Raw genomic sequence first — 9,721 nt, 5'->3', positions numbered from 1 at the left:
TGAACTTCCTTGTGGACATTTGACCATAATTTAACAACAATTTCCTCCCAGCCGAAGACTTCAGTAAACTAATCAGTTTGGTAGGATAACTGCCAATATTAGATTTTCCAGACTTTTTAAGGTCTGTCAATAGTTTCCTTACCATTTCTTAGCAACATTTTTTTTCCTTTTTGTAAATTAAATCTAACGGCTCGTCATTTACAAAGAACACCTAGATAGGAAATGTACATGTTGATGAGTTTTGACAAATGTGTACATCGATATAAATACCAGCCAAATCAAGATCAAGAGTGTTACTCTCGTGCTCGCTTCGGCAGCACATATACTAAAATTGGAACGATACAGAGAAGATTAGCATGGCCCCTGCGCAAGGATGACACGCAAATTCGTGAAGCGTTCCATATTTTTAAGGACAAACAGTGTATGTTCTCATTCATTTGGGGAATATAAATAATAGTGAAAGGGAATATAAAGGAAGGGAAAAGAAATGTTGGGAAATATCAGGAAGGGAGACAGAACATAAAGACTCCTAACTCGGGGAAACGAACTAGGGGTGGTGGAAGGGGAGGAGGGCGGGTGTTGGAGGGGAATGGGTGACGGGCACTGAGGTGGACACTTGACGGGATGAGCACTGAGTGTTTTTCTGTATATTGGTAAATTGAACACCAATAAAAATTAATTAAAAAAATAAAAAAAAAAGAGTGTTACTCTCAACAAAGGAAGTTCGCTCATAAAGAAGATGTGGTCTCTGTATACAATGGGATATTCCTCAGCCATTAGAAATGACAAATACCCACCATTTGCTTCGACGTGGATGGAACTGGAGGGTATTATGCTGAGTGAAGTAAGTCAGTCGGAGAAGGACAAACATTATATGTTCTCATTCATTTGGGGAATATAAATAATAGTGAAAGGGAATAGAGGGGAAGGGAGAATAAATGGGTAGGAAATATCAGAAAGGGAGACAGAACATGAAGACTCCTAACTCTGACTCTGGGGAACGAACTAGGGGTCGTAGAAGGGGCTGAGGGCGGGGGTTGGGGGTGACTGGGTGACAGGCACTGAGGGGGGCCCTTGACGGGATGAGCACTGGGTGTTATTCTGTATGTTGGCAAATTGAACACCAATGAAAAATAAATTTATTAAAAAAAAAAAGAAAGTCCGCTCATGCCCCTTCTCTGGCAGCTCCCTTGCCGCTGCTCCAGGCAACCCCTATGTAGTGTCTGTCCCCATAGTTCTCTTAAACTGAAGCATCGTCTGACTGCAATCATACAGGATTTACTCTTACTCTGGCTTCTTTTTACAAGATAATCTTTTGGAGATTCATCAGTAGGACTTGGCTTGTTCCTTTACGGTTCTGAATAGCGTTCTTTTGCATGACTATACCACTGTTTCTTTAGCTTTTTTCTAAAAGTTAGTTTTTTTTCCTTTATTTTTACACTCATGTAACTTTTAAATTGAGATATAATTAAGACAACAGCACTAACTATTTTGAAGGGCACAATTCGGTGAGTTTTAGGATAGGCTGTGCAACCATCACTGCAGTCTAAATTCAGAACATTTCCATTTCCCCAAAAGAAATCTCACTTCCATTAGCAATCATTTTTCATTCTCCTTTTCCCTCAGCCTCTGGAACCCATTAACCTACATTCTGTCCCTATGGATCTGTCTATTCTAGAAATTTGATATAAATGGAATTATATGATGTGTAGTCTTTTGTGTCTAGCTTCTTTCACATAACATCTTCAAGGCTCATTCACGATGTAGCATGTGTCAGTAGACTAGAGTCCGTGAAAATCAGGATGATCTGATTGGTAGCAATAGAATAGATTATTGAGCAAAGCATACAATAGTTTTTCTTTAAAAATGAATTACTATTAGACTGTAGGGATGAATTGGATTTTGGCACTGCAGGAAGTTGGGAGAATAAAAACTAAATACAATATCTAAGGCCCTTTCTACCTCTATTATATCCTACTTGTCCATGAACAGGTTTAATCTAAGTAAGCACTTCATTAAGATTCAGGGGGTCTTATCATTTGCAGGGCCTTGTACTCATGGCAATGTAGAGAATAATATCAGCACCTCAGTGACATGCTGACTGATCTAGAAAGAAATGAGACTGTTGAAGGAGGTGGTCAGGAAGACAGAATTGTGTACAGACTGTATTCCTGGGTTATGTTTAACAAAATATTTTGTACTCTGAAATTTTCCAGAAGAAATAAGTTTAAGACAAATTAGTTTCTTCAAAACCAAGCATTATTCAGATGACCATGTGTAGGCATTGCACTCTCATAAGCATAAGTTTCCTTAAGATTTAAAAAAAAAAATCATCCACCCACCCATCCATCCACCCATCCACCCAGCCATCCACCCACCCACCCACCCACCCATCCACCCATCCACCCACTCACCCATCCACCCATCCACCCACCCATCCATCCACCCACCCACCCATCCACCCACCCATCCATCCACCCACCCACCCATCCACCCACCCATCCATCCACCCACCCACCCGTCCACCCACCCATCCGTCCATCCACCCGTCCATCCATCCATCCATCCATCCACCCATCCAATATACATTCATGGAATACTTACCATTTGTCATGTTTGGTGCTGGATATATAAAATGCAGAGACTACACATAATCCCTGTCCTCAGAACTGTTCCCCTTGTTTTGGGAGAAACACTGGTCAATGAATAGAATATAAATGGAAAATTTTATTCTAGCAAAGATAGCACTAGAGTTAGGTTAAAAAAAATAAGACAATTGCCTTTTATGACAACTAAAGAATTTGAAAACTGTGAGGAAGAATTTTAGGGTTTTGAACTGGAAAGTACCATGATCAGGTTAACGTTTCAGGAAAGTCACACTGAGAGCAGCATGATGGAAGGATTTGTTTAGATCGGTTTACTGTAGGGGCAAGGCTGAAGCACGTCAGTTGTAATTCCATTGCAATCCTGATCATGTTATTCGTTTGTTCAAAATCACGGATGGCTCCTATTCAGTTAGGAGGTAGGAAATAGCATTATCGGTATTGTGGTATGAGAAATGTTGACACTTTGCAGTGGAGCATCCTCAGTGTGGTTGCACTGAAGCTTCTCATCTGAGCTTGCTTGTTTGCATTTGAGGTTGCAACAGAAGATACAAGCTGTGTAAACCAGGAGCTAAACAAAACTAGAGCTGACGACAAGTGCCAATTAAGAATATAGCTGAAATAAGTCGACTAAGAAAGACAAATACCATATGATTTCATTCATGTGCAGAATCTAAGAAAAACAAAAACAGAAACAAACAAAAACCACAAGTGAATAAACAAAGAGTAGAATCAGACCTGTAAATACAGAGAACAAACTGACGGTTGCCAGAGGGAAGAGAGATGGGGGTCGGGCAAAATGGGTGAAGTGGAGGGGGAGATACAGGCTCTGGGTTACGGAATGACGAAGTCACGGGGATAACAGGCACAGCGTAAGGAACACAGCCAGTGATATTACAATAAGCACCTTACGGTGGCAGATGGTAGCTATACTCGTGGTGAGCAGAGCGAAACGCATGAACTTGTTGAAGCAGAAAGCTGTATACCCCTGAAACTAATGTGACATCGTGTGTCGACTACAATGAAAAAAATTATTTAAAACAGAATATACCTAAAACTACAGAGAACCAGGCATTCAGATTTCCTATTTTCCTCTGTTTACTAAATCCTTATATTTCCCTTGCAAACCAGATAATACTTTTATAAACTTTCTTTTTTTTTTTAAATCTTTTTTTTAATATTTTTTTCTTTATTTATTTATGATAGTCACAGAGAGAGAGAGAGAGAAGCAGAGACACAGCCAGAGGGAGAAGCAGGCTCCATGCACCGGGAGCCCGACATAGGATTCGATCCCGGGTCTCCAGGATCGTGCCCTGGGCCAAAGGCAGGCGCCAAACCACTGCGCCACCCAGGGATCCCCTTTTATAAACTTTCTAAAATTAAAAGTTTATTAAATTTTGAAGAGGGAAATATAAAAGATGTCAGCTTAGTGAATCCAGCTTTCTTCCAATTCCATATGAATTATAAACCAGCCATATCACTTGATCTAAATAGTTAAAAAGCAGCTGATGCCAACATGCAGTAAAAGCCTCAAATTTGTGATCCAGAAATGAGGGCTTTCTTCCCTCTATACATTATATAACCTGGGTGCCAAATAGCAGGGTCTTGGTAGGGAGAAATCCAGTAGTGTTAGTGTTCCCATTTCCCTGAGCTCCACAGTGCTGAGCAAAAGCTGCATAGGTAGGCTCAGTTCTCTCCATCTTTGATCCTTCTTTATTTTTTAATATTTTTTAGATTTAAATTCAATTAGCCAACATAGAGACCATCATTAGTTTCAGATGTAGAGTTCAATAATTCATCAGTTGCATAAAATACCGTGTTCATCACACCATGTGCCCTCCTTAATGTCCATCATCCAATTACCACATCCCCCCTCCCACCTCCCCTGCAGCAACTCCTGTTTGTTTCCTATAGTTAAGAGTCTCTCATGATTTAGCTCCCTTTCTGATTTATTTCCATTCCATTTTCCCTCCCTTCCCCTATTAGCCTTCTCCACTATTTTGTATATTCCACAGATGAGTGAAACCAAATGATAATTGTCTTTCTCTCATTGCCTTACGTCACTCAGCATCATACCCTCCAGTTCCATCCACATTGAAGCAAATGGTGGGTATCTGTCATTTCTAATGGCTGAGGAATATTCCATTGTATACAGAGACCACAGCCTCTTTATCCATTCATCTTTCGATGGACACCGAGGCTCCCTCCACAGTGTGGCTATTTTGGACATTGCTGCTAGAAACATCGGGGTGCAGGTGTCCCGGCGTTTCACTGCGTCTGTATCTTTGGGGTAAATCCCCAGCAGGGCAATTGCTGGGTCGTAGGGCAGGTCTATTTCTAACTCTTTGAGGAACCTCCACACAGTTTTCCAGAGTGGCTGCACCAGTTCACATTCCCACCAACAGTGCAAGAGGGTTCCCTTTTCTCCGCATCCTCTCCAGCATTTGTGGTTTCCTGCCTTGTTAATTTTCCCCATTCTCACTGGTGTGAGGTGGGATCTCAGTGTGGTTCTGATTTGTATTTCTCAGATGACCAGTGATGTGGAGCATTTTCTCATGGGCTTGTTGGCTATGTGTAGGTCTTCTTTGGTGAAATGTCTGTTCAGGTCCATTTCTTGATTCAATTTTTTTTATATTGGTGTTGAGTTTAATAAGTTCTTTATAGATCTTGGAAACTAGCCCTTTATCTGATATGTTATTTTCAAACATCTTCCCCATTCTGTAGATTGTCTTTTAGTTTTGTTGAGTGTTTCCTTTGCTGTGCAGAAGCTTTTTATCTTGATGAAGTCCCAATAGTCCATTTTTTTGCTTTTGTCTCCCTTGCCTTTGGAGATGTATCTAGCAAGAAGTTGCTAGAGCTGAAGCAAAAAAATGTTGTAGATTGTGTTCTCTTATAGGATTTTTTTTTCTAATAGGATTTTGATGGATTCCTGTCTCACATTTAGGCCTTTCATCCATTTTGAGTTTACCTTTGTGCCTGGTGTAAGAGAATGGTCTAGTTTCCTTCTTCTGCAAGTGGATGTCCAATTTTCCCAGCACCATTTATTGAAGAGACTGTCCTTTTTCCAGTGGATGGTCTTTCCTGATTTGTTGACTATTAGTTGACCATGGAGTTGAAGGCCCTGGGTACTTTATTCTGTTCCATTGATCTTTGTGTCGGCTTTTGTGCCAGTACCACACTGTCTTGATGATCACAGATTTGTAGTACAGCTTGAAGTCCGGTATTGTGATGCTACCAGCTTTGGTTTTCTTTTGAAACATACCTCTGGCTATTTGGGGTCTTTTCAAACAAATTTTAGAATTATTAGTTCCAGCTCTCTGAAAAATGCTGGTGTTATTTTGGTAGGGGTTGCAATGAATGTGTAGATTACTCTGGGTAGCATAGACATTTTAACAACATTTATTCTTCCAATCCATGAGCATGGAATGTTTTTCCACCTCTTTGTGTCTTCCTCAATTTAATCTTTTTTAGAAAGTCTTATTTATTTAAGTAATCTCTACACCCAACATGGGCCTCATACTCACAACCCTGCGATCAAGAGTCACACACCCTTCTGACTGAGCCAGTCAGACACCCTCCCCATTTTTGACAATTTTATTTTTATTTATTTATTTTTATTCTTGACAGTTTTAAAAAGAGAGTGAACATAAGACTGATGACATATTTGGCTTGCCCAAATGGCCAGAGAGCACTCAGCTTTTCACCACTTACAGGATTATCTCCACTCATAACAACAAATGGTGGAAGAAAAATACTAGAATTTCTAAGGGGGTTATTTTTTTTAAGATTTTATTTATTTATTCCTGAGAGACAGAGAGAGACGGAGAGAGAGAGAGAGAGAGAGAGAGGCAGAGACACAGGCAGAGGGGGAATCAGGCTCCATGCACGGAGCCTAACATGGGACTCGATCCCAGGTCTCCAGGATCACACCCTGGACTGAAGGGTGTGCTGAACTGCTGAGCCACCCGGGCTGCCCTCTAAGGGGGTTAAATAGCTAAAGGAAGAAATTCAGAAGAACCAAAAGTAATCTCTATTGAAACAGAACTTTTGAAGGAGAAAGACAATAGCTCACCAAAAAAATACTAGGATATAATTGGATAAAAATTACACTCTTAAATAGCCCATGGATCAAAGAGAATATTGACAGAAATTACAAGCCACACAAGCTTACTTAAGAAGCAATGAAAGGGAGAACATTTTCTACAAATATCTGTGAGGCTTGCAAAATATATATTCAGAAGAAACCACACAGCTTTAAATTCCTTGATAAAAAACAAGGTAAAAAAAAATAAATGAACTTCTTAATCTATCTACAAAGTTATATAAAAGACAACAAAATAAATAAAAATACATTGAAAAAAGTAAAGTGTGATGCCTGGGTGGTCAGTGGTTTGGCACCTGCCTTTGGCCCAGGTGGAGACCCGGGATCGAGTCCCACGCCGGGCTCCCTGCATGGAGCCTGCTTCTCCCTCTGTCTGTGTCTCTACCTCTCTTTTTATATCTCTCATGAATAAATAAATAAAATCTTTAAGAAAAAAATAAAAGGAAAGTGATAAAGAAAAAAAAAGTGGATAAAATAGGAAACCCAAACTAGTCCAATGGATAAATGAATTCAAAAGTTGTCTTTTTCAAAGCCAGTAAAATAGGTAGACCCCTTGTGAACATGATTAAGAAAATGAGAAAAAAAAATCATGTACAATATGTGATATTATAAAAGAAAAAATAGGATATGGGATGCAAGAGAAAAAAAATGAAATATAATTTAAATAATTTGTTCTTAGTGAACAGAAAGACTAAAATGTGGAACTAAAAGGTTGAAGGCAAGGATTATGAGTGAATTTTGAACTTGTTAATTTTGAGACACTCACTATATATCCAGTGGTGAACCTGAGTAGGCATCTAAATACATAAATCATATGTTGCAAGATACAGTGGTTTTCAGAGTAACAAGGCTGGATGGATGGAATGATAAAATTTGAAAGCAAATAGAATATAAATAAATAAACTTTTATAGCAAAGGATTAGATGACATTACAAAGGGAATGAGTTTACTTATAGCATATGTAGAACTCTGTATCCTGAGTGTTGTGTAGTAAACATAACAGGTATAGAGAGATCTTTGGGGACAGAACAGGCTTACCCAGAAATGGATTTCTGTGACACCTTAGAGAATATCCTGCTGGAAGGATAGAACATGAAAGAGTTGACTTCCCATTAGAATAATACATTAGGTATTGACCAAGTAGGCCTTTTTTAACAAATACAATTATGATTTAATTACATAAAATTTGTTAACACAGTTCATTTCATTAATGAAATGTGTAAGTCATAATAATCGATAAGAGGAAGACTATTATCAAATTCAGGAGCCATTAACATGAAGATAGAATAAGAAGAAAACATTTAAAAATGATGAAGAGATAAAATATATTTAGCAAAACTCAACACCAAACATAATTTGAAATGGCAAAAAAAAAAAAAAAATAAGATCAATAATGATTGGAAAATATACTAGGATTACCATCATTCTATCACTTAATGTTGCCTTCTAAACACTACTGAGTGTAATAAGACATGACAATAAATAATCGGCATAAACACTGGAAAAGAAAAAGTAAAACTATATTTTATCTTAGGATGATTTTACTGCTTAAAAAACTCAAGTATTATTTAAAAACATATAATTTGGGGACCCCGGGTGGCTCAGCGGTTTAGCGCCTGCCTTCGGCCCAGGGCGTGATCCTGGAGACTCGGGATCGAGTCCCACGTCGGGCTCCCTGCATGGAGCCTGCTTCTCCCTCTGCCCGTGTCTTTGCCTCTCTCTCTGTGTCTCTCATGAATAAATAAATAAAATCTTTAAAAAAAATTAAAAAACATATAACTTATAAGAATTGGTTACAATAACTACATATCAGTTATTTGTACCAAAATTAAGTTTTCTCTATGTGAATAACAAACAATAAATAAAAATTCAATAAATTTATTATTCATAGTGTAGAATAAATTTAACTATCAAAGCATATCACTAGAAGGACATGACTTCTGGCATGAAAGCATGAGTAGTTCTCTGACTCACATTTCAGTACAAATGGTAAAGATTATGGAAAAGGAAGCATAATGATGCTGAAAATGATTCTAAGAGCAAAGAGCAAATGAAAGGAACTCAAGCAACCTATAAAAAATTCAGAACTGACTTCAGTCTCACGTTCACTTTAAACATGAGGACACTCTCAAAAATAGAGGATCTGATTAACGTCAGTTAGGAGGATAGCTGTGGCTCTAATGAGGATCCAGCCTTGACGGTGGCTAGAGTTTGGAGAAAACTGGAGAATGAGAGAACTGCGGGAAGCCTTCCTAGAGCCCAAACAAATACCAAATGTTTATCTCAAAAAGCATTCCATGAAATAAGTCACAATTTGATTGCATTAGTTTGTATAGAAATCCATACCCTAGAGCATTATTGAAACCAGTGGAGCCTTTGCCTGGCAATTAGCAGGACTGAACAGCTGGGTGTGATGGGGGAAAGAATGGAAGTGAGCCCTACCAGTCCCGCTCTCATCCCAGCACGACCAGGGTGTACACAAAGCTGTGCCTCCCTGAGCAACATCAGAGTTTATCTCCGTGGATGTAAAATGGAATTCAGTAAAATCATCCAGCCACTCACTAAACAAATAAAGAAGCAAAGGAAAATAGCAAGCCCTGGAGGGAGAGGATGAGTACTCAGAATTGCTATATTATCTAAAAAGTACAATGTCCGATGACAAAAAAAAAAGGCATGCCAAGAAACAGAAAAGTAGGACCTGTTCACAGGGGGAAAAGGCAGAAAGCAGAAACTACCAGATTATTGTTAAATGTTAGATGTAAAAGGAAAGAGATTTCAAAGCAGTCATTCCAAATATGTTCACGAGAAACTTAGTTCAAAACTAAGAAAGTAAGACTAAAGAAGTAAGGCTGAGGGGCGCCCGGGGGGCTCAGTCAGTTGAGCATCTGCCCTCCGCCCAGGTCATGATCCCGGGGTCCTGGGATGAGCCCCATGTCTGGCTCCCTGCTCAGGACCTGCTTCTCCCTCTGAAAAAAGAAGACAGGAAGGTTATTATGAACATGTCATAACAATAAGA

At 39.1% G+C, this 9,721-nt stretch overlaps 1 non-coding gene across 1 annotated transcript; it reads left to right on the top strand.

Moving 5' to 3' along the window:
* The first annotated feature begins 301 nt into the window (after positions 1 to 301).
* Positions 302 to 408, top strand: LOC112935053 (U6 spliceosomal RNA). The gene has a single exon (XR_003238101.2). It is a non-coding gene; the product is annotated as a U6 spliceosomal RNA (small nuclear RNA).
* The last annotated feature ends 9,313 nt before the right edge of the window (positions 409 to 9,721 follow it).

The sequence above is a fragment of the Vulpes vulpes genome, chromosome 11 (assembly GCF_048418805.1).
Source record: "Vulpes vulpes isolate BD-2025 chromosome 11, VulVul3, whole genome shotgun sequence".
Taxonomy (NCBI): Eukaryota; Metazoa; Chordata; class Mammalia; order Carnivora; family Canidae; genus Vulpes; species Vulpes vulpes.
This window is presented reverse-complemented; position numbering and strand designations above follow the sequence as displayed.